Genomic DNA, 22,268 nt, shown 5'->3' on the forward strand with positions numbered 1-22,268 from the left:
CAGCTTGGAGCCTGCTTGGGAGTCTCTCTCTGCCCCTCCCCCACCCGTGTGCGTGAGCACGCTAGCTCTTTTAAAATAAACAAACATTTAAAAAAAACTCCCCAGGTGATCTGGTGCAACTGGCCGGCTGCCCAGTGTTTGGGAATCTCTAGCAAACTCGTGGGTCTTTACAAAGCTCAGCTTGAGTGGCTTTTTTTCTTTTTTTTAAGTTAATAATATAGTTTTTATTGAGAGGCCGTTGGCATATGTCTTGTATTAGTTTCAGTTGTACAACATAATGATTCTATATTTGTGTATATCGTGAAACGATCACCACAGTAAGTCTAGTTAATATCCATCACCCTGTGTAGCTATATTTTTTTTTTTCCTGTGAGAGTACTTTTAAGATCTACCCTCTTGGCAACTTTGAAATACACAACACAGTATTAATTCTAGTCACCATGCTGTGCATTATATCCCCAGGACGTATTTTATAGCTGGAAGTCTGCACCTTTTTAACCCCCTTCACCCATTTTTCCCAATCACCCCCTTCCCCCCCACCAAATCCCCACCTTTGGCAACTACCAGTCTGTTCTCTGTGTGCATGGGCTCAGCTTTTTGTTTTGTTTTTCAGATTCCACAAAATCTGAGTTGTGACTGCCTACTGTGAATCTGATTGTGACTGGGACCTCACTGAAGTTTTGCTTTGCATGTCCTTGATGGTTAGCGAGGTTGAGCACTTTTTCATGTAGCTGTTGTCTTCTTTGGAAAAAGGTCTATTCGGATCCTCTACCCATTTTTTTTTCAACTCAAAACGTTTGGGGGTTTCTTGCTATTGAGTTATTCTGAGTTCTTTATGTATCTTGGCTATTAACTCCCTATCAGATATGATTTCAAATATTTTTTCCCATTTGGTAGGTTGCCTTTTTCATTTTGTTGGTTTCCTTTGTTGTGCAGAAACTTTTTACTTTGGTGGAGTCCCACTTGCTTGTTTTTGCTTTTGTTGCCTTTGACCCTTTAAAAAAAAAAAAAATCAACCCTTGCATTCCAATCAGAAGAGGAGTATGAATTCATAAAGACCAGAAAGGATCCCCATCAAGGTAATAACAAAATTGTCATTTGTGTGTAGGAGTTGTTTGTGTTCAAGTGTCTCGTGATGAGACGGGAAATCCCACAAATTGTGAATTGACATGCAGAGACCCCGGAGGACTATCGCAACAAAAAGTCTCCGTGTTTACAGTGCTTTTATATCTTTATCCAAATACCTCTCCGTTCTTGCCTGTCTGCATCATTTTCTCGTCCTTCCGCCTGTCTTAGAATATTAGACGCAGAGTACCTCTTAGGCTTTGGAAAGTACAAGAGAGAAAACGCCTTAAAAGTTGGTATTTGCAGAATCGGGGGAAGTTCAGGAACAAACTTGCTCAAGAAAAGTGAGATCTGATCACTCTTTTGCTTTTGGGTTGCCATCATGAAAGGATCTGGCTCTATCCACTCGTTCATCTGCAGCGGCTATTTTGAGGTGGTGATAACCGATCTTGGTGAAGGATGGGGGAGAAAAGGGAATCCTTATCCACTCTTGATGGAACTGTAAACTGGTACAGCCATTATGGAAAACTACACGGATGTTCCTCAAAAAATTAAAAATAGAGCCACTATATGAACCGATCATCTCACTCCTTCTGATACATCTGAAGGAAATGAAATCAGTCGCGGGGACAATACGGCGTAGTCACGTTTACAGCATCCTTAACTGCTGCGGGTGATAGATGAACCTGAATACTTCCTCCTTTTGCTGCCCCCTCTTCTTACTAGATGGTCTGGGGCTCCAAGTGTTTCCTAACCACTTCCTCATCACTCAGGCCCGTGCTCTAATTATAGCTTGTCCATGCTCTGGGGCTTGCGCTGTTCCTGCGTTATCATCATTCTCAGAACAATCCTATGAGAGTGATACTGTTATTATTAGGGTCTTCGGATGAGGAAACTGAGCACCAAGGGCTTAGGTCAGTTGCCCGAGACCAGCTGGGCACGCAGCGCACGTGGCCACGGTGCCTGACGTGGAGCTAGATCATATGATCATTTGCCTTATTCTCCATGGCCTGTTCTGTCTTGCAGTCATTTAATCCCTCCTTGCTAAGTGTTCACATCTTCTAATGACTCTCTGTGTTGGCATTTTCAAGTAACATGTTTGCGTTTTAACGGGGATCTTCTAGCATAGCCCATAACCCATAACCCATAAACCCCAAACCCGAATCCCTAATGCCAGGAATTCGAGTGCTCTCGGCTGACGGGCGAGGGGATAATTTGGGGCAGGGGCACTTTGCAGGTGGCTCTCAACGTACCATCAGGGCGCATAAAAACATTAACGCCAATTTTCTGGAAGCCTTTCTGCGTCGCACTTCATATATTTCCTCTGTTTTCATTCCCTTCATAACCCGCAAGGGTGTTATTAGCCCCACGAACAGCAGAGGAAACTACCTAAGTCTCCGTGTCAGTGGGCAGAAGAGCCAACATTCACAGCCAGGTTTTTCTGGCTCTTAATGGCATGCTGCCCTCTCCCTGATGCAGCCTTCAGAAGAGAGCTACCTGAGAGCCATTCGGAGCACTTTCTATCTTGTTATTTGTGTCTATGCCACACCCCCCCCCCCCCCCCCAACAAACTGGAGGGTCAACTTCCCGCGGGGACTGGATCTTTATTCACTCTGTGTTCCCTGCGATGCACATCGTAGGTGCACGACACATGTTTGTTGCAGGAACGGATAGCAGTTAGCATGGTTGCTGCTTGTTTGCTGCAGAGACGAACTCAGCCTTGAAATACTTGGACTTCTACCCCAAATGTTCGCCGGCGGGTTAGAGCCACTATTCGTATGGCAGATGGCGATGGGGACCTGCGTACTCTCATGGTAGTGGGGCAAAGTGTTGCTGCATCAAATACAATTCTAAGTTGCCTTTTGTTTTGTGAAAGCCCCCACCCGATGTCTCTCTAGTCCTAGATCTCTTGGCCCACATCACCCACTTAACCTGCCTTCGCCAAGGATCTGTCTGTTGCGGGTGACAATACCACAGCTCAGACCAGCTTACATAAACTGGGGGTTTACTGGCTTATGCAGCTGGGGATAGCTTGGGAAGCACAGAAGAACTGAGGGAAGAGCTCCTGAGCTCCGGGGCATGGGGGATGGAAGAGGGAGGCCACTCTGGCAGAACCTTCTCTTCTTTCCACTTGCCAAGTCTCATTTTGTAGACACGTGAGCGCCTTAAGGCAGAGAAGACGGTCATCTGCAATCCAGAGCCTGACCCCTGGTAGTTAATGAGTCCAAGGGAAAAGAAGGCGATTCTCCTCCACCTTTAACTTGGGAAATTCTGAGGCGAGGCTACAGTGGGCCTCACCTATTGGGTGCCCGCCACGTGGATCAATTCATTCGTTGTCAGTCACTCAACAGATATTGTGAGCAAAAGGACACCATATTTAGGCTAATGGAGCTCATGATCAGTGGAGGAAATGAAACATCAATCCACCGGCCAACAAGTACAAAATCGAGCTGTGGCAAGCGCACGGAGGAAAAGGTAGATGGTGCTATGAGGGTGTGCATGAGGATTTGACCTTGGAGGTCAGGGAAAGCATTCCTAAGTAAGAGACGTTTGAGCTAGGATCAAAAGGATGAGTAACGTAGGGGGAAGAGTTAGGGCAAGGGCAGGCAGGCAGGGTGGAGAGAGCAGTGTCAGGAGAGCGGCCTGTTAACATCAGAGCCTGGGGCTACAAGAAGGCCGGTGCAGTTAGAATGAAAATACCCAGCAGAGAGCACTGTCTGTGAGACTAGAGAAGTGGAGAGGGAACCCTCCATGCAGTGCCTTGTGGGCCACGTTAAGGAATCTCATCTTCGTCCTAAGCCTGCACGAAGCCAGGAGAGACATGGGGAAGGTGTAGGGTGACACGATCTTATCTGTCCTCTGAATGAATGACTCCAGCTGCAGTAGGCGAGGCGGAGGCAGCCGGGGGCGGGCTGGAGAACATCGCTCAGGAGGCTGTGCAACTGTTCAGGTGAGAGATGCTCACAGCTGGGATGGGGGTGATAGGAGAGATGGACGGGAAAGAAATCCGGAAGGTATAATTGGCAGGCCTTGACAGCTTGAGCGGGGCAGGTAGAGGACAGATTGGTGTCGAGGATGTCCTCCAGCTCCCTAGCTTGCTCAACAACGTCCAGAGGGGTGCAGGGCTAAGCCTGGCCCGGTTCGATCATAATCTCACCCCGAGACAGGCTCAGGCACTGTGGCTCGTCAAACCCACTAGATTCGCCTGGTGGGGGGAGACATTTCCTGAAGGAGAGGGGGTGCTATTACAAGGAAAAGAATAATGGAAAACTGCCCTACAGACCCCAGCCATAGCTACCACAGCCCCCTGCAGCGATCACAGGGAGGGGCCAGTCTCTGGCCTCCATGAGCTACTGGCAGTTAAGTGCCACACTTAGTCACCATGAATCACCAGAGTGTCACCAGGCCAGATACCAAGGAACACAATCCTGCGTCTTCAGGAGGACCCTGAGTGAGAATTCTGATGATCAAGTTCGCTGTCCTAGGCACACACCCGTAGGAGTACTATTACCCTTCTCACTTACTTTCCTGGTCCCTGAGGTGGCCAACCAGGTGTCCTTCTCGTTCCAGCTCAAATCAGAGGGTAAAAGGGCAGAGGAATTAGTTCCAGCAGCTTCGACCAAACTGGGAAGTGGCAACAGGAACTGAAGTATGTCCCCCAGGAAGGCTTAGTCCTGGTTTTACGTAAACACAAACAACGCCCACACACCCGCGTGTTCCTTCAGTCTTTTCCCATCATGTCCTGGAAACACGAATCTCTTTAAGAAGATAAAGAGCATTTTTTTTTTCCTTAGGTATTTCTTTCATTGGTACCGGGAAGCCATGGGCAAATACGTTAGCCTTATAAACCGAAGGGATAAGCCAGTGAGGGGGTTAAAATAACACTGGTCTTTCAAGGTCTCCTAAGGGACTCCGCAAAACCGGTTGTGTTCATGACAAAGTGAAAGAAGCCAAAGTGCCCAGGATGTTTGTCTAAGAAAATGATAGTATTGCTTTTGGTGTATCCAGTGAGGGAGGTGGATCAGCCAGCGTTTGCTCAGTCCTTGTAAAAGTCCAGTGGTGGCCGCAGGCTTTATTGTGGAAGGGCTGTGCGCAAAGTCAAACGTCGTGTCTAGTATGTTGGGGTGTCTGTTTTTGTGGGGGAGGTTCCCTCTCTTTTTCTTTTCTTTCCTTTTCTTTCTCTCTCTCTCTCTCTCTCTCTCTTATTGTTAAAAACTGTGTTGGAAGAAGTTCAAGTCGTCCAGAGAGGATAACCAAACTCAAGGGAAGAAAAGATGCTGTCCCACAAAATGACAACAAACGGGAAAGTCCTGGGGATTTGTCACAAGGATGTTAAATAGTAAACAGAGCTGGTGGCGGTCTTCTCTAAACTGGTAGGAATATTGGGCTGACACTATCCAGTAACATCCAAGTTGGTGGTTTCTGTACTTCTCACGAGACAGGTCTTTGGGCGCAAGCTGTCAGGGCTGGTAGCTGTTTCCAGGTTTTCTACATTGAAAAATCTGTTGTTTCGTGTAGCTACCATAATAAAGTGTCTTAGATTTTCCGGAGAACTTGCTGCAGCTTCTGCATCAACACTCACTGCTTCACCTTGCACTTTTATTCTGCGGAGATGGCTTCTTTCCTTAAATCTCCCGAATCAACCTCTGCTAGCCTCACACTTTTCGTCAGCTTCCTCGCCTCTGTCAGCCTTCATAGAATTGAAGAGAGTCAGGGGTGCCTGGGTGGCTCAGTTGGTTAAGCGTCCGAGTTTGGCTCAGGTCATGATCTCACGGTTTGTGGGTTCGAGCCCCACGTCGGGCTCTGTGCTGACAGCTCAGAGCCTGGAGCCTGCTTCGGACTCTGTGTCTCCTTCTCTCTCTGCCTCTCCCCCACTTGTGCTCTCTCAAAAATAAATAGATGTAAAAAAATGTTTTTAAAGAGTTGAAGAGAATTAGGGCCTTGCTTACATTAAGCTTAAACTAATTTCACTTGGCATAATGCCCTCAAGGTCCATCTATGTTGTCACAAATGGAAGGATTTCCTACTTTTTTATGGATGAATGATATTCCAGTGTGTGTGTGTGTGTGTGTGTGTGTGTGTGTCTCACATTTCCTTTCTCCATTCATCCACCAATGGACACTTAATTTGTTTCCACATCTTGGCTATTATAAATAATGCTGCAATAAACTTGGAGATGCAAATATCTCTTTGAGATGTTTCATTTTCTCATACCCAGAAGTGGTTGTGCTGGATTAGATGGTAGGTCTATTTTCAGTTTTCTGAGGAAATTCCATGCTGTTTTCCATAGTGGCTACACCAACTTACACCCCCACCAACAGTGTGCAGGGGTTCCATTTTCTCCACATCCTCACCAGCATTTGCTTGTCATTTCTTATCTTTTTGATAATAGCCATTCTAACAGGCGGGAGGCGAAATCTCACCGTGGTTTTGATTTGCATTTCCCTGGTGGTGATGTTGAACATCTTGTCATGTAGCTGTCCGCCATCATATGCCACCTTTGGGAAAATGTCTATTCAGGGAGTCTGCCCATTTTGGGGTTTGATTATTTGTGGGGGGGGGGGTTAGGTTTTGTTTTTCTTTCTTTCTTTCTTTTTTTTTTTTTTTTGCCATTGAGTTACATATTTTGGATATTAAGCCCTTATCAGATATGTGATTTGTAAACATTTTCTCCCATTTCATAGGTTGCCTTTTCATTTCACTGATGATTTTATTGGCTGAAAGAAGCTTTTCAGTTGGATGTAGTCCCAGTTTTTTGTTTTTGCTTTGCTGTTGGTGTCAAATCCAAAAAGTAATTGCCTAGACTGATGTCAAGGAACTGACTGCCTATGTTGTCTTCTGTGAGTTTTATGGTTTCAAGTTTTGCATTCAAATCTCTAATCTATCTTGAGTTAATTTTAGTTTGTGATGCAAGATAGGGGTCCAGTTTCATTCTTTTGCATGTGGCTGTCCAGTTATAACACCTTTTATTAAAGAGACTATCCTTTCTTCACTATATATTCTTAATTCCTTTGTCATAAATGAATCGATCATGTATGACTGGGTTTATTTCTATTTATTCTGTTTCACTGATCTATGAGTCATTTTTATGCTAAAACCATACTATTTTTATTACAGAGCTTTGTAATATATATAGCTGACTTTGGAACCACACAGGATTGAACTGCATGCATCTACTTAATTGGGGATTATCATTATCATTATCATTATTATTATTATTATTATTATTATTAACATTTATTTATTTTTGAGAGAGAGAAAACATGAGTCGGGAGGGGCAGAGAGAGGAAGAGACACAGAATCCGAAGCAGGCTCCAAGCTCCGAGCTGTCAGCACAGAGCCTGATGCTGGGCTTGAATTCATGAACCATGAGATCATGACCTGAGCCAAAGTCAGATGCTTACCTGACTGAGCCACCCAGGTGCCCCAATTGTGGATTTTTAAAAATAAATACAGGATTATAAAAATATTTGCACTTTTTAATGATTTTCTTAACATCTTTTAGCTTACTTTATTGTAAGAATACAGTATATAATACATATAACATTCAAAATATGTGTGAATCAACTGTTATTGAAATAAGACTTCCAGTTGATAGTACACTATTCATAATTAAATGGGGGGGGTCAAAGTAATATGTAAATTTTTTACTACATGGGTGGCTCAGAGCCCCTAACTCCCATGCTATTCAGGGTCAACTGTGGTTTGAAATCAGAGTGTGATGCCTCTGGCTTTGTTCTTCTTTCTCAGGATTGCCTTGGCTATTTGGGGTCATTTCTGGTTCCATACAAATTTTAGAATTGTTTGTTCTGTTGCTGTGAAAAATGCCATTGGAATTGTGAGACCGTGACTGCTTTGAATCTGTAGATGGCTTGGGTAGTATGAATATTTTAATGATATAAAATCTCCCAATACAGGAGTTCAGAGTATCTTTCCATTTATTGTCTTCACTTTCTTCCATCAATGTCTTATAATTTTCAGCGTGCAGGTCTTTTGCCTCCTTGGTTAAATTTACTCTCAGGTATTTTTTTCTTTTTATTAGGTTTTTTTCAATTCTAGTATAGTTTACATACAGTGTTATATCGGTTTCAGGTGTATGATATAGTGTTTCAACAATTCTATACATTACTCCGTGCTCATCATGATAAGTGCACTCTTTAATCACTATTTTACCCATCCCCCCACCGACCTCCCTTCTGGTAACCATCAGTTTGTTACAGTTAAGAGTCTGTTTCTTGGTTTCTCTCTCTCTCTCTCTCTCTCCCTCCCTCCCTCCCTCCCTCCCTCTCTCTCTTTTCCTTTGCTAGTTTGTTTTGTTTCTTAATTTCCACATATAAGTAAAATCGTACAGCATTTGTCAATCTCTGGTTTATTTTGCTTAGCATTATACTCTCTAGCTCCAGACATGTTGCAAATGGCAGGATTTCATTCTTTTTTATGGCTGAATAATATCCCATGGTATGTATGCTTCTCCTTTATCCGTTCATCTCTCAATGGACACTTGGGCTGTTTCCATAGTTTGGCTATTATAAAGAATGCTGCAATGAACATAGAGGGGCATGTATGCCCTTGAATTAATATTTTTGTACTTTTTGGGTAAACACCCAATGGTGCAATTACTAGATTGTAGAGTAGTTCCATTTTAACTTTTTGAGTTGACTAGTTCTATTTTAATGTTTTTCACAGTGGCTACACTAGTTTGCACTCCCACCAACAGTGCAAGGGGGTTCCTAATCCTCTGTATCCTCTCCAACATTTGTTGTTTCTTGTGTTGTTGATTTTAGCCATTCTCACAGGTGTGAGGTGATATCTCATTGTAGTTTTGATTTGCATTTCCCTGATGAGCACTGATATTGAGCACCTTTTCATGTGTGTATTGACCATCTGACTGTCTTCTTTGGAGAGAGGCCCATTTAGGCCTTCTGCCCATTTTTTTAATGGGATTATTTATTTTTTGGGTGTTGAGTTGTATCAATTCTTTATATATTTTGGGTACTAACCCTTTATTGGATATGCCATTTGTAATTATCTTTTCCCCTTGAGTAGGTTGCCTTTTAGTTTTATTGATTGTATCCTTCACTGGGTAGAAGCTTTTTATTTTGATGTAGTACCAATAGTTTTTTGCTTTTTTTCCCCTTGTCTTAGGAGACATATCTAGGAAAAAAAAGTTGCTACAGTCAATGTCAGGGAAATTACTACCTGTGTTTTCTTCTAGGATTTTTATGTCACATTTAGGTCTTTAATCCATTCTGAGATTATTTTTGTGTATAGTGTAACATGGTGTCATTCTTTTGCATGCTGCTGTCCTGTTTTCCCAACATTTGTTGAAGAGACTATCTTTACCCCATTGCCTATGCTTTCCTCCTGTGTCAAAGATTAATTGACCATATAAACATGGCTTTATTTCTGGGCTTTCTGTTCTGTCCCATTGATCCGTGTGCCTGTTTTGGGGCCAAAGTCATACTGTTTTCATCACTACACCTTTGTAGTATAACTTGAAATCTGGAATTGTGATGTCTCCAGTTTTGCTCTTTTTCGAGATTGCTTTGGCTATTCAGGGTCTTCTGTGGTTCCATACAAATTTTGGGATTGTTCTAGTTCTATGAAAAACATTATTGGCATTTTGATGGGGATTGCACTAAATCTGTAGATTGCTTCAGGTAGTATGGATATCTTAACAATGTATTTTCTTCCAATCCATGAGCATGGGATATCCTTGTATTTGTTTATGAGGTCTTCAATGTCTTTCATCAGTGTTTTACAGTCTTGTTCCTGACCTTAGGGAGAAAGCTCTCAGTTTTTCCCCATTGAGGATAATATTAACATTGGGTCTTTCGTATATGACTTTTATAATCTCGAGGTATGTTGATACCCAATTTTTATTTCCTTTGGGTATATACCCAGAAGTGTAGTTGCTGAATCAGGTAGATCTATTTTTAATCTTTTGAGGAAAGCCCATATTGTTTTCCATGGTGGCTAAAGTAATCTCATTCCCACCAACAGTGCACAATGGTTCCCTTTTCTCCACATACTCACCAACATTTGTTATCTCTTGTCTTCTTGATAATAGCCATTCTGTAAAGTGTCAGGTGATAATCTTATTGTGATTTGTATTTGCATTTCTCTGATAACTAGTGATGTCGAGCATCTTTTCATGTACCTGTGGGCCATCTGGATGTCTTCTTTGGAAAAATGTCTATTTAGTTCCTCTGCCCATTTTTAATTGGATTGTTTGTTTTGTTTTTATGAGTTCCTTATATAGTTTGGATATTAATTCCTGATATATAGTTTGCAAATATTTTCTCATATTTTGTAGGTTGCCTTTTCATTTTTTGATTGTTTCTTTTGCTGTGAAGATTTTAAGATTCATGTAGTCACATTGGTTGATTTTTGCTTTTGGGGTCCTATCAAAAAGTTATTGCCAAGATCATGGTTGAAGAGTTCTTCCTTAGGTTTTCTTCTAGGGGTTTTATATTATCAAGACTTATGTTTGGGGCACCTGGGTGGCTCAGTCGGTTAAGTTTCCAAATTCAACTCAGGTCATGATCTTGCCGTTCATGAGTTCAAGCCCTACATTGGATCATCGGACTCTGTGCTGACAGCTTGGAGCCTGGAGCCTGCTTCAAATTCTGTGTCTCCCTCTCTCTCTGCCCCTCCCCTGGTCGTGCTCTGTCTCTGCCTCTGAAAATACATAAGTCTCTTTTAAGTTTTTTAAATGTCTGTTTAATTTGATCTATTTCAAGTTATTTTTTCTATTTTTTTAATGTTTATTTATTTTTGAGAGACAGAGACAGAGTGCAAGTGGGAGAGGGGCAGAGAGCGAGAGGGAGACACAGAATCCAAAGCAGGCTCCAGACTCTGAGCTGTCAGCACAGAGCCCAACGCGGGGCTCGAACTCATGAACTGTGAGATCATGACCTGAGCTGAAGTCGGATGCTCAACTGACTGAGCCACCCAGGTGCCCCATTTTTCAAGTTAATTTTTGTGCGTGGTGTAAGATAAGCCCGATTTCACTTTTCTTCATATATTATCCAGTTTTCCCAGCACCATTTGTTGAAGACACTATACTTTCTCCATTGGGTGTTCTTGGCTCCCTTGTCAAACATTAGTTGACTGTTTATGCAGGAGTTAATCCTACACTTGCTATTTTGTTCCATTGGCCTGTATATCTAGTTTTATACCAATACCATTTGATTATAATAGGTTTGTAGTATAGTTCAAAATCAGGAAGTATTGGCTTATAGCTTTGTTCTTCTTTCTCAAGACTGCTTTGGCTGGTTAAGGTTTTTGTGGTTCCATACAAATCTTAGGGTTGTTTGTTCTATTTCTGTGAAAAATGCCATTGGAATTTTGATAGGAATCGTGATGACTCTATAGATGGCTTTGGGTAGTATGGACATTTTAACGATATTAATTCTTCGGATCCATAAACACAGGATACCTATGTGTCTTTCTGGTTTCTTTTAAAAAGTCTAGTAGTTGCTGTACAGATCTTTCACTCCCTTGGTTAAATTTATTCCTAGGTATTTTGTTGTTTTTGATTCTATTGTGAATGGGACAGTTTTATTTTTTCAAATATTTCATGATTAGTATATAGAAACGCAACTGATTTCTGTAGGTTGATTTTATATCTGCAACTTTACTGAATTCATTGACTAGTTCCACCAATTTTTTAGTTGAGTCTTTTGGATTTTCTATACATAAAATCGTATCATCTAACACAATGATCATTTTACCTCTTCCTTTTCTTTTTCTTTTTTTAAATTTTATTTATTTAAAAGTAATCTCTACATCCAACATGGGGCTCTAACCCCATGCCTAATTGATCCAGCTAGGACTTCTAGTATTTTATCGAATGAGAGTGGTGAGAGTGGGCTTATTCGTCTTATTTCCGATCTTAGAGGATGGTTTCAAACTTTCCCTGTTGAATATGACGGTAGCTGTGAGCTTTTCATACATGGCCTTCATTATGTTGAGATAGGTTCCTTCTATACTCAATCTGTTGAGGGTTTTTGTCATGAAGGGATGTTGTATTTTGTTGTTGAGGGTTTTTATCACGAAGGGATGTTGTATTTTGTTAAGTGCTTGTGTGCATCTACTTTGATAACCATGTGATTTTTATCTTTCATTCTATGAATGTAATGTGTGCCATTTATTGGCATATATCGCACCATCCTTTCATCTTCGTGATTAATCCCACTTGTTCATCTTGTTTTCTTTTTTGTTTAAATTCAAGTATAAGTAACATACAGTGTTCTATTAGTCTTAGATGTACAACATAGTGCTTAAAAAATTCTATATTCAATCTCTCAGTGCTCATGAAAATAAGTATACTCTTAATCCCCTTTATCTATTTCACCCAAGCCCCTACCCACCTCCCCTCTGGTTACCACCAGTTTAGTTTGTTCTCTATATCTAAGGGCCTGGGGTGGTTTTTTGGGTTTTCTTTGCTAATTCATTTTGTTTCTTAAATTCCACATATGAGTAAGATCATATCCTATTTGTCTTTCCCTGACTGACTTATTTCACTTAACATTATAGCCTCTAGGTGCTTCCATTAGTTGCAAATGGCAATATCTATATCTATAAACCTATATCTATGGATAGATATAGGCAGTCAGCTGATGGAGAATCGTTTTGTGCTACTATATTCCCTTGATAGTATTGGTAGGTATGCATTTCTGCTTTCGCATTTGAAGTAGCAAGTACTTTCTTAACTAAAGCATTATCTACTCTTTGGTTCTTACATTTCAACAGGCTGGCTATAGGTATAGGTATAGATATAGGTATAGCTATAGACATAGACATAGATAGATACCTTCTTTATCCATTCATCTATAGTGGACACGTGGGTTGCTTCCATATCTTGGCTATTATAAATAATGCTACAGTAAACACAGAGGTGCATATAGCTCTTCAAATTAGCATTTTCATTTTCTTGGGTAAACACATAGTAATGGAATTACTAGATTATATGGTAATGTTCATTTGCGGAACAGAATTCTAGATTCTTTTCCACAGTGGCTGCACCAATCTGCATTCCTAACAGTGCACAAGGATTCCTTTTTCTCCCACATCCATGCGAACACTTGTTGTTTCTTGTGTTTTTGATTTTAGCCATTCTGACAGGTATAAGGTGATATCTCATTGTGGTTTTAATTTGCATTTCCCTGATGATTAATGATGTTGAACCATCTTTTCATGTGTCTGTTGGCCATCTGGATGTCATCTTTGGATAAATGTCTATTTATGTCTTCTACCCATTTTTAATTGGATTATTTGTTTTTGGGCTTTGAGTTACTATAGATTCTTTATATATTTTGGATATATAAAGACCATGTTGAATTATCCTTTTAATGTGCTTTTGAATTTGGTTTGCTAACATTTTTTGAGAATTTTTACATCTATATTCCTCAGGGATATTGACTGATATTTTTGTTTTGTTTTCTTATACTGCCCTTAACTGGCTTTGGTATGAGGATAATGATGGCATCATAGAATGAGTGTGAAAGTGTTTCCTCCTCCTCAATATTTTGGAAGAATTTGAAAAGGATTGGCATTAATTCTTTTTTAAATGTTTGGTATAATTTGCCAGTGAAGCTGTCTGGTTCTGGGGTTTTCTGTGTTGGGAGGTTTTTTATTACTGATTCAATTTCTCTAGTTATTATGTTCAGATTTTCCGGGTCTTCCTGATTCAGTCTTGGTAGGTTGTGTGTTTCTAGGAATTTACGCACTTCTTCTAGGTAATTTAATTTGTTGGCATATAATTGTTCATGGTAGGTTCTTGCGATCCTATGTATTTCTCTAGTATCAGTTGTAATGCTTCCTCTTTCCTTTTTAATTTTGAGTCTTGTCTCTTTTTTTGTTTTTTTCTCGGTCTAGCCTAAGGTTTAATTTTGTTTACCATTTTGAAAAGCCAGCTCTCAATTTTGTTGATCCATTCTATTGTTTTTCTGGTCTCTGTTTTACTTATTTCCATTCTAATCTTTCTTGGTTTTTTTTTTTTTTCCTTCTGCTATGGGTTTAATTTGTTCTTTTACTACTTCCTTGAGGTATAAAGTTGGGTTGCTTATTGAAGATCTTTCTAATTTCTTAAAATACTCATTGCTTTAAACCTCTCCAAGCACCATTCCATGGAATTTGATTATATTGTGTTTCAATTTTCATTTGTTTTAAAAGAATTTATTTCCTGGGGTGCCTGGGTGGCTCAGTTGGTTAAGTGTCTGGACTCTTGGTTTTGGCTCAGGTCATGATCTCACGGTTCATGGGTTCTAGTCCTGCATCAGGCTCTGTGCTGACAGTGTGGAGCCTGCTTGGGATTCTCTCTCTCTGCCCCTCCCCTGCTCATGCTCTCTCTCAAAATAACTTTTTTAAGTTTATTTCCCTTTGTATTTTATCTTTGACCCACTGGTTGTTGGGAAATGGGTTGTTTAGTTTCCAGGTTTGTTCATTTTCCAGCGTTGTTCCTATTTATCTCTAGTTCCATACCATTGTGGTCCCAAAAGATAGTTGGTATGATTTCCATCTTCTTAAATTTGCTAAGACTGGTTTTGTGTCCTATCATATGATCTGTCCTGGAGAATGTACCATGTGTACTTGAGAAGAATGTATATTCTGCTGTTGGATGGAATGTTCCACCTGTCCATTAAGTCAATTGGTCCAAAGTATGGTTAGATGCCAATATTTCCCTGTTAATTTTTTGTGTGGATGATCAATTGCTAAGTCCCCAACATTAAAGTCCCCTCTTATCGTACGTCTCTTTCTCCCTTCAGATCTGTTAATATCTGCTTAATATATTTGGGTGTCCCAATGTTGAGTTCATATACACTTGTGATTGTTCTATCTTATTGTATTGACCCCTTTATCATTATATGACCTTCTTTGTCTTGTTACCATTTTTGGCTTCAAGCCTACTTGTCTGATACGAATAGATCTGTCCTACCTTGTTTTCGTTTCCACTTGCCTGGAATATTTTCTTTCCCTTCAGTTTGAACCTACGTGTGTCTTTAGGGCCGAGAGGACTCTCCTTTACCCAGCGTATGTTTGAGGCTTCTTGTTTTATCTATCCAACCATTGTGCATTCACACCGAGTGACTTCGGATATGTAAAGATCATGAAGGCCAACTAACGACTTCTGGTTGTTTTGAATCTCCACTGTTTCTTTTTCCTTCTGTTTCTGTTTCTTTGTAAATTGGTGGTTTCTCCATGGTGGTATGCTCTTTTCCCCAATGCTTCCGTTTTTGTTTTTTTTTTTTGGTTTCATAAATCTCTCGACTTGTGCTTTGTGGTTACCTTGTGAGGTTTACATATAACATGTCATAGATTAAAATGGTTTATTTTATGCTGATAGTAACTTACCTTCATTTGCCTAGAAGTCTCCACACTTTTACTCCTCCCCTTTTATATTTTTGGTGTCACACTTTTTTTTATGCTGTGTATACATTAACAAATCATATTAGTTATACTTATTTTTAATGCTTTTTCCTTTAATTTTTATCCTATAGTTAAGTGGCTAACTCACTATTCTAAGATAGAGTTAAGTTTTCTAATTCTATTTTTCACCTTTACCAGACTGTTGTGTACGTTCAGAGGTTTTCAGGTCTTTGATTAGCATAGTTTCATCTCAGCTTTAGGAATTTTATTTTTTAATTATTTTTAACGTTTATTTATTTATTTTTGAGACAGAAAGAGTCAGAGCATGAACAGGGGAGGGTCAGAAAGAGGGGGACACAGAATCGGAAACAGGCTCCAGGCTCTGAGCTGTCAGCACAGAGCCCGACGCGGGGCTCGAACTCACGGACCGCGAAATCATGACCTGAGCGGAAGTCGGCCGCTTAACCGACTGAGCCACCCAGGCGCCCCTCAGCTTTAGGAATTTCTTTCAGCATTTCTTACCAGGCAGGTCTAGTGGTGGTGAACTCTCTCAACTATTTCTTCTTCATCAGGCAAACTTATTCTTCAGATATAAGATATTCTTGGATTGCATTTTTTATCTTTTAACCCTTGGAATATGTCCTTCCACTCTCCCCTGGCTTGTAGTGTTTCTGCGGAGAAATCTGATAGCCTAATGTGGTTGCTTTGTAGATCACGTTCTTTTTCTCCCTGCCTGCATTTAAGATTCTTTATCATTGATTTTTGAGTTTCATTATACTGTGTCTTGGGGAAAGTTTTTTGCATTGAAATAATAGGGTGTTGTTAGCTTTGCAGATGTTTATGTCCAAGCCCTTCCCTGGGTTTGGGAAGTTCTCAGCTGTTCTTTTTTCCTTTCTTTTTTTAATTTAATGTTTATTTATTTATTTTGAGAGAGAGAGAGAGAGAGAGAGAGAGAGAGAGAGAGAGAGTGTGTGTGTGTGTGTGTGTGTGTGTGTGTGTGTGTGTGTGTGTGTGTAAGCAGGGGACGGGGGGCAGGAGAGGGAGAGAGAGAATCCACACTGTCAGTGCAGAGCCCGATGGGGGGCTTGATCCCACAAACTGTGAGATCATGACCTGAGCCAAAATCAAGAGTTGGACACTTAATCAACTGAGCCACCCAGGTACCCCCTCAGCTGTTATTTCTTTAAATGATCTCTTTGCCCTCTTTTCCCTGTCTTCTCCTTCTGGTACACCAGTTTTTCTGATGTTTGCCTTCTTGATTGAATCCAATAGCTCCAGTAGTGTTTCTTCATTCCTTTTAGATCCTCGCTCTCCTCTTGAATTATTTCCATATTCCTGTTCAAGTCACTTATTCTCTTTTCCATCTGGTCTGCCTTGTTACTGATGCTGACCAGTACCTTCTTCCATTCACACATTGAATGCTTTAGCTCTAGAATGTAGTGTTCTTAAAATTTTAATCTCTTTGGAAAAGAACTCCTGTTCATTAATTTTATTCCTGCGTTCATTGAATTGTCTGTTTTTTTTTTTTTTGGAGCTTGTTGATTTCCTCATAAAAGCTATCGTGAATTCTTTATCAGTTAGATCATACTGTTCTGTGCCTTGGCATTCATTCAGCTGATGGAGAATTCTTTTTGTGCTACCATATTCCCTCGATGGAATTTGTAGGTATGCATTTCTGCTTTCGCATTTGAAGTAGCAAGTGCTCTCTTAACTAGAGTATCATCTCCTCTTCGGTTCTTACGTTTCAACAGGCTGGCTATTAGCAACCTTTCTTTCATCTTCCAGATTGTGGTTCTGTTAGCTCACGTTTGTGGTTTTTCCCTCGCCCTCTGAGCTTGGCCTCTTATCCGGGCACCCTCTGTGTTCACTGGAGCTGGCTCTTGGGATGCACTTGAAAGTGCACACAAGGAGCCGGCAGCAAAGTTGGAGGAGGTATGGGTTTGGTACTTGGGGCACTGAAGGTGCCCACGCCGGGTGGAGGAGGACCCGGGAGCAGGGTATTCCCAGAGGTCGGTGGGCAGACTTCTTGCCGAAGTCCTGACAAAACACCAGATAACGTTAATGCCCTCTGATATTCTTATCTGCCTCCTTCCCTTTTCGCTTCCTCCCAGCCACCCACCCAAGTTGTGGAAGTCCTTCCTCAGAAATCTGGGTGCCGCTGGGAGAGAAACTGGTTTTTCTCGCACAACGGAGGTAGCCAGGCATTCACTCACCACTTTGACTTTCCATCTCCTCTGCCGTAGAGGTTGCTGAAAGCCCAGCCCCTTGCGGTGTCACCCCGTGGAGGCGGGGGCTGCCCTGGTGAGTTCCTCCCTCTTCTCTGTATCCAAACTTTGTCCCTTTCAGGTTCAGATGGCATGCTGACATTTCCCCTCCGGCAGACTGGACTTCCCAGGAGTTGGGTCAGCTGGGATCTGCTCAGTTTTGCATTCTCCAGGCTTTTTATGCCTCATCGTGGAAGATGGAGGAGGTTCACCAAATCGCTTGCATCTGTAGCCCTTACTAAGGACCTGTTTATTTTTGGGTGCAAGGTGGGCTTGCGTGTCCCTTAAGGAAACCTGCGGAGACACTTTTGCTAAGTTATGGATGTCTAGTTGTCCTAAAAGGGGAGAGAAAAGAGTAATGACTTAACATTGCCATGATTCTGATGTCACTTTGCTCACCCCTGAGACAAGACCAAAGCTAAGTTTAAATGACAAGAGGAAAAAAATTCTGTCTTTAAAAAGTTATTATCTATCAATATATTGATGAGGAAAATACACAGAATTCCTATGTGTTGAACTTTTTCCGGATATAGGATTAGCAAGAGAAATAAAAGCCAAATTAAAGTAAAAGCTAATTGCACAGACTCAGCTCCTAGAGTTCGAGATTTGGCTTTGCCACTTACTAGCGGTATGTGTTACTTAAAACATACCTAATTTGCTGGAAATTTCTTCTTTAGCAGCAGCACTTGGCATTATATCAAATGCATTTCTTAGTAACTGTTGAGAAAATGTTGATACCTTCCTAATTGGCACAGAAATGCAATACAGGAGTCAGAAGGTTAATTTCACACGTTTTATAAAAACTCATGATAATTAAAAGGTTTTGATTAAATCCATTTCCCAATTCCAAGAGAACCTAGAATGGACATATGAACAAGCTCAGAAAAACGATCACAGGGTTGCTAAAGGGAATGTTTAATATTCCCAGGCAGTCCAAGATGCTCAGAAGGAAAATATCCTGATTTAGAATTTTAAGCTCAGCCTTGTTTTAAAGACCTTTTTCTTCTAAATAATGACTCTTTCCTTAGTTTTGTTTTGTTTCCTGCCCTAAAATGTCAAGGGAAAAGCGGTTTCTATGCTTTGGTTTCCTAGCATGTGCTTTGATAGACCTGTGTCGTCCCACCTCTCACCCCCTAGGCTGAAGGTAGTAACCCCAAGTACCTGGCTTTTTGGAACTTCACTTTTTTTGTAGTTTATAGGCAGCACGAACTATGTAGAGCCTGGGGGTCTGGATTCAAATTGCAGCTTCACCACCACTTACTATGTACTTCTGGGCAAGTCATTAAACTTGTTGAAGCTTCAGTTTCCTCTACCGTAAGATGGGAATATATTACTGAACCAATCCCACAGGGTGGTTATAAGAATCGATAGTGCGCGTAAAGAATTCACTTGATAAATAAACACGCTGTACATGTTCAATATTAGCAGTTATGATTACTGATTCAAAGGCAGGCATCTTTCATCGTTAAAAAAAAAAAAAAAAAAGATTCTCTGATTTCTCATGCCCCTGCCTTTAAGAATCACACTACTATACCTCTTAGTGCATGAATGCCATTCCTCAGTATTAGTTCACCATTTTCATTGTCAAGCATAATTACGGCATCATCGAATTATCAGGGCAACACGGTTGGTAATGTAAATAAGTCACCAACTTTACTTCTAAAAACTATGACTCTCAAGTTTAAAAATTGAAAGGACATGTGTTTTAGCAGACAATTTATCTTCAACTCATTCTGTATTATATACTTATCCAATTACTTTTTACTTGGGGTGGGGTACACCAAAAAAAAAAAAAAAAACCCATTATCAACCATAAACCCATCTGCTCATATATACCTATCAACAGTCATTACGTAATTTGTGGGATTGTCCCCCAAAATACAAAATCTGGCTTTCTAATGCAAAGACCTTTTTGTCTCTAGAAAGAATGTTAGTTTAGGCTAATAAATATACCATGTTGTTTCAAGTTTTCTGGGAATAATGCCCGTAACAAAGTTAATTGCGTTTTTCTACCTTTGTGGATAAGACAATCTCCCCACCCCACAAATTTGCCATGATTGTGATGGATAAAAAGCTAACACCTAAAATGTGAAATTGGGCTACTTCAATTCTGCCATGTATATACTTAACACTTGCAACTAGGCGGATGTAAAGACTCAGCGACATCAGAAATTTATCGAAATGGTAACTTAAGAACCCTTAAATCTAACCAATTAGATTGTCTAACTGAAGATAGGTTGTATTTGCAGAAGAGTCTGTATGAAGGCTAGGAAAAGAGAAATTCGGTATGGCTTTGGCATTGTCCAAAGGTGTGGCTGTCCTGAACAAGAAACTCCAGGATGTCCTCGTGACCCTTTGGTCTCCTAGAACAGCAGTGGGCCCGTGACTATTCTGGCTTGATTGTACTGGCCAGTGTATTAATCTAGCTCCACCCGTTTTGCTTCAACTTGAACCAAACTTCTGATTCACCTCCTTGGACGAGAACTGTTCAATAGGGAGAATGTACTCATTAAACCCAAGTAGCCAGGTCTTCTTCAAAGTCATTGGCTCACAGCAAACAAATAATCTGGGACCATGGTTTTATATCAAAAGACTAAGAAAATTTCAAAGTAGTCTCCACGTCACTCGGGCTCCATCAGTTTGGTGGGAAGTTCACAGATGATGAACTATAAAAACAAGATCCATCACTCTAGCTTATTTACCCATGCAAGTCTTAGCATACAATTCGTTACCTCATTCTAGATCACAAACATATAATTCATGGGGAGATGGAGAAAAGGAAAGGATTGCAGGCTAAAAAGTTTTCAAAGAAGCCTAAATTGTACATCGAAGTATCCACAGAAAAATGTCACGTATCAATTTGTCTTAAAATTTCCAAAGCAGCAGCCACACGTCTTAGAAAGCCATACAGCAGTCAGCCATCTTCTGCTTCACTTCAAATCCTACATGAAAGTAGGTCCTTTAAAATAGACTGTCAATTATGAGCTATACCTTTGTCAGATGCAACTAACCTTCGTTAATTGTGGCAGTTAGGAGGTTCTATAAAGTGTCACTAACAGTGTATTAGCAAATACTGAATCAGTGCTCCTAGGGGAGATAGGCACCTGTAAGCCGGCCGCATTTTCAACCACCAATAGATCCTTGTTATGTGTTCCTGCTTTAAGACACTTCATTCACTATATAGTTAACCTTGAACTCACAGCCAATGGCTCTGTAACTCATAAAGCTTACCTACCTTCCTGTACTTAAGGACACCAGACAGCACCTCACCACTATGTTTAGGGGCCATTTAAATAGCAAAATCACCAGTGAGCACAAAAGTGTCAGTAACCGGGCACTAAATAGACCTCAAAAAGCAGACCTGTTTATGATATGAAAGTTGATAAAAAGTTAGAAGGCTTATTCAACCTCAGCCGGGAATATGTTTCAGATAACTCAAAGAATTTTCATGGCCATGTTGGCAAATGACTGAAAGCACAGGAGTTGATTTTTTGGGCTACAAGTAACCGTTCGTACATATTTGCAAATAAATACCTAACAGAATAATCAACTATTATTTTTCCCTAATTCCTACAAGCAGATCAAAAATGTCTACACTTTTGTTGGTTTCTGTCTCCAGTCAGGACATCTGAGACCTTTCAAAAACAGATGGGGATGTCTTATCACACAAGAAATTCCAACTACGCAATATACAAAGAAAGCTACGGTCTATGCAAATATCTGCTACTTTAGATTTTGGAATGGGAAGTGTGGGATTTTTATACATACAACTTGTAAGGTGTCTCTAAAGTCTGCTCTTTTAAATCTCAAAACTTGACCATTCTGTATTCAAATTTAACAAAGGTATATATTTCTCTCTTCCTAAAGCTTTGAGAATGGCTTTCGTGGCAACTCGGAATCTAAATGAACGATCCAGCCTCTTAGAGGTAAGTGTATGGTCAGGCAAAATAGAATAAGGAGAATGCCTACTGGGTGTACGTATTTAAGCCATGGGAGGAGGCAGGGGTTAATGTGTGTATCCAGTTTCAAAAGCAGCTGAGGTGAAAAGCCTTCAAAGCTTCATCATGCAAAAGACACTGTCGTAACCATGGTTTTTATTTGGATTCATTTATTTGCTCCTAAAGAGCTGGTGTTGAGATTCAGATCGTCAGATGTGCAACTTAGAAAGCGAACTTTGGCAGAAGTATGTGTAGAGAATGGAACAGAGATTAAAACTAGACCATTCTCAAAAGTGTATTTAAACTGCCAGGGTCTTTTTTTATGCAGGTTGACCGGGGGTCCTGGCCCCCATCTTCTAAACCCATCCCCCAGAGGTAGAACCCCCAAATACTGATTTTCCACAAGTACTTTAGGTGACAAGAGTCTAAGGCATGAAGTCACAATCAGCAACTTAACAAAGTTACCCTCACTTTGTCACTGCTGTTGCTGTTTTACACCATATAAATGAGGGTTTAAGCTAATTATCTTTCCAGCTTAGACACCTTACTAGTCATAAACTGGCATCATCTCAAAAAATGTTCGTCATTTAATGACAGACATACGTTGGCTCAAGAATTCACATGGAAA

At 40.6% G+C, this 22,268-nt stretch overlaps 1 long non-coding RNA gene across 2 annotated transcripts in view; it reads left to right on the plus strand.

Moving 5' to 3' along the window:
- LOC123383150 overlaps positions 1–22,268 on the plus strand; it is a 73,658-nt gene that overhangs the window by 42,645 nt on the left and 8,745 nt on the right. For both annotated transcript variants that reach the window (XR_006592589.1, XR_006592588.1), the window contains exon 2: positions 21,570–21,628. This is a non-coding gene — a long non-coding RNA (uncharacterized LOC123383150). The remainder of the gene's footprint in view (positions 1–21,569; positions 21,629–22,268) is intronic.

This window comes from Felis catus, chromosome F2 (genome assembly GCF_018350175.1).
Source record: "Felis catus isolate Fca126 chromosome F2, F.catus_Fca126_mat1.0, whole genome shotgun sequence".
NCBI lineage: Eukaryota > Metazoa > Chordata > Mammalia > Carnivora > Felidae > Felis > Felis catus.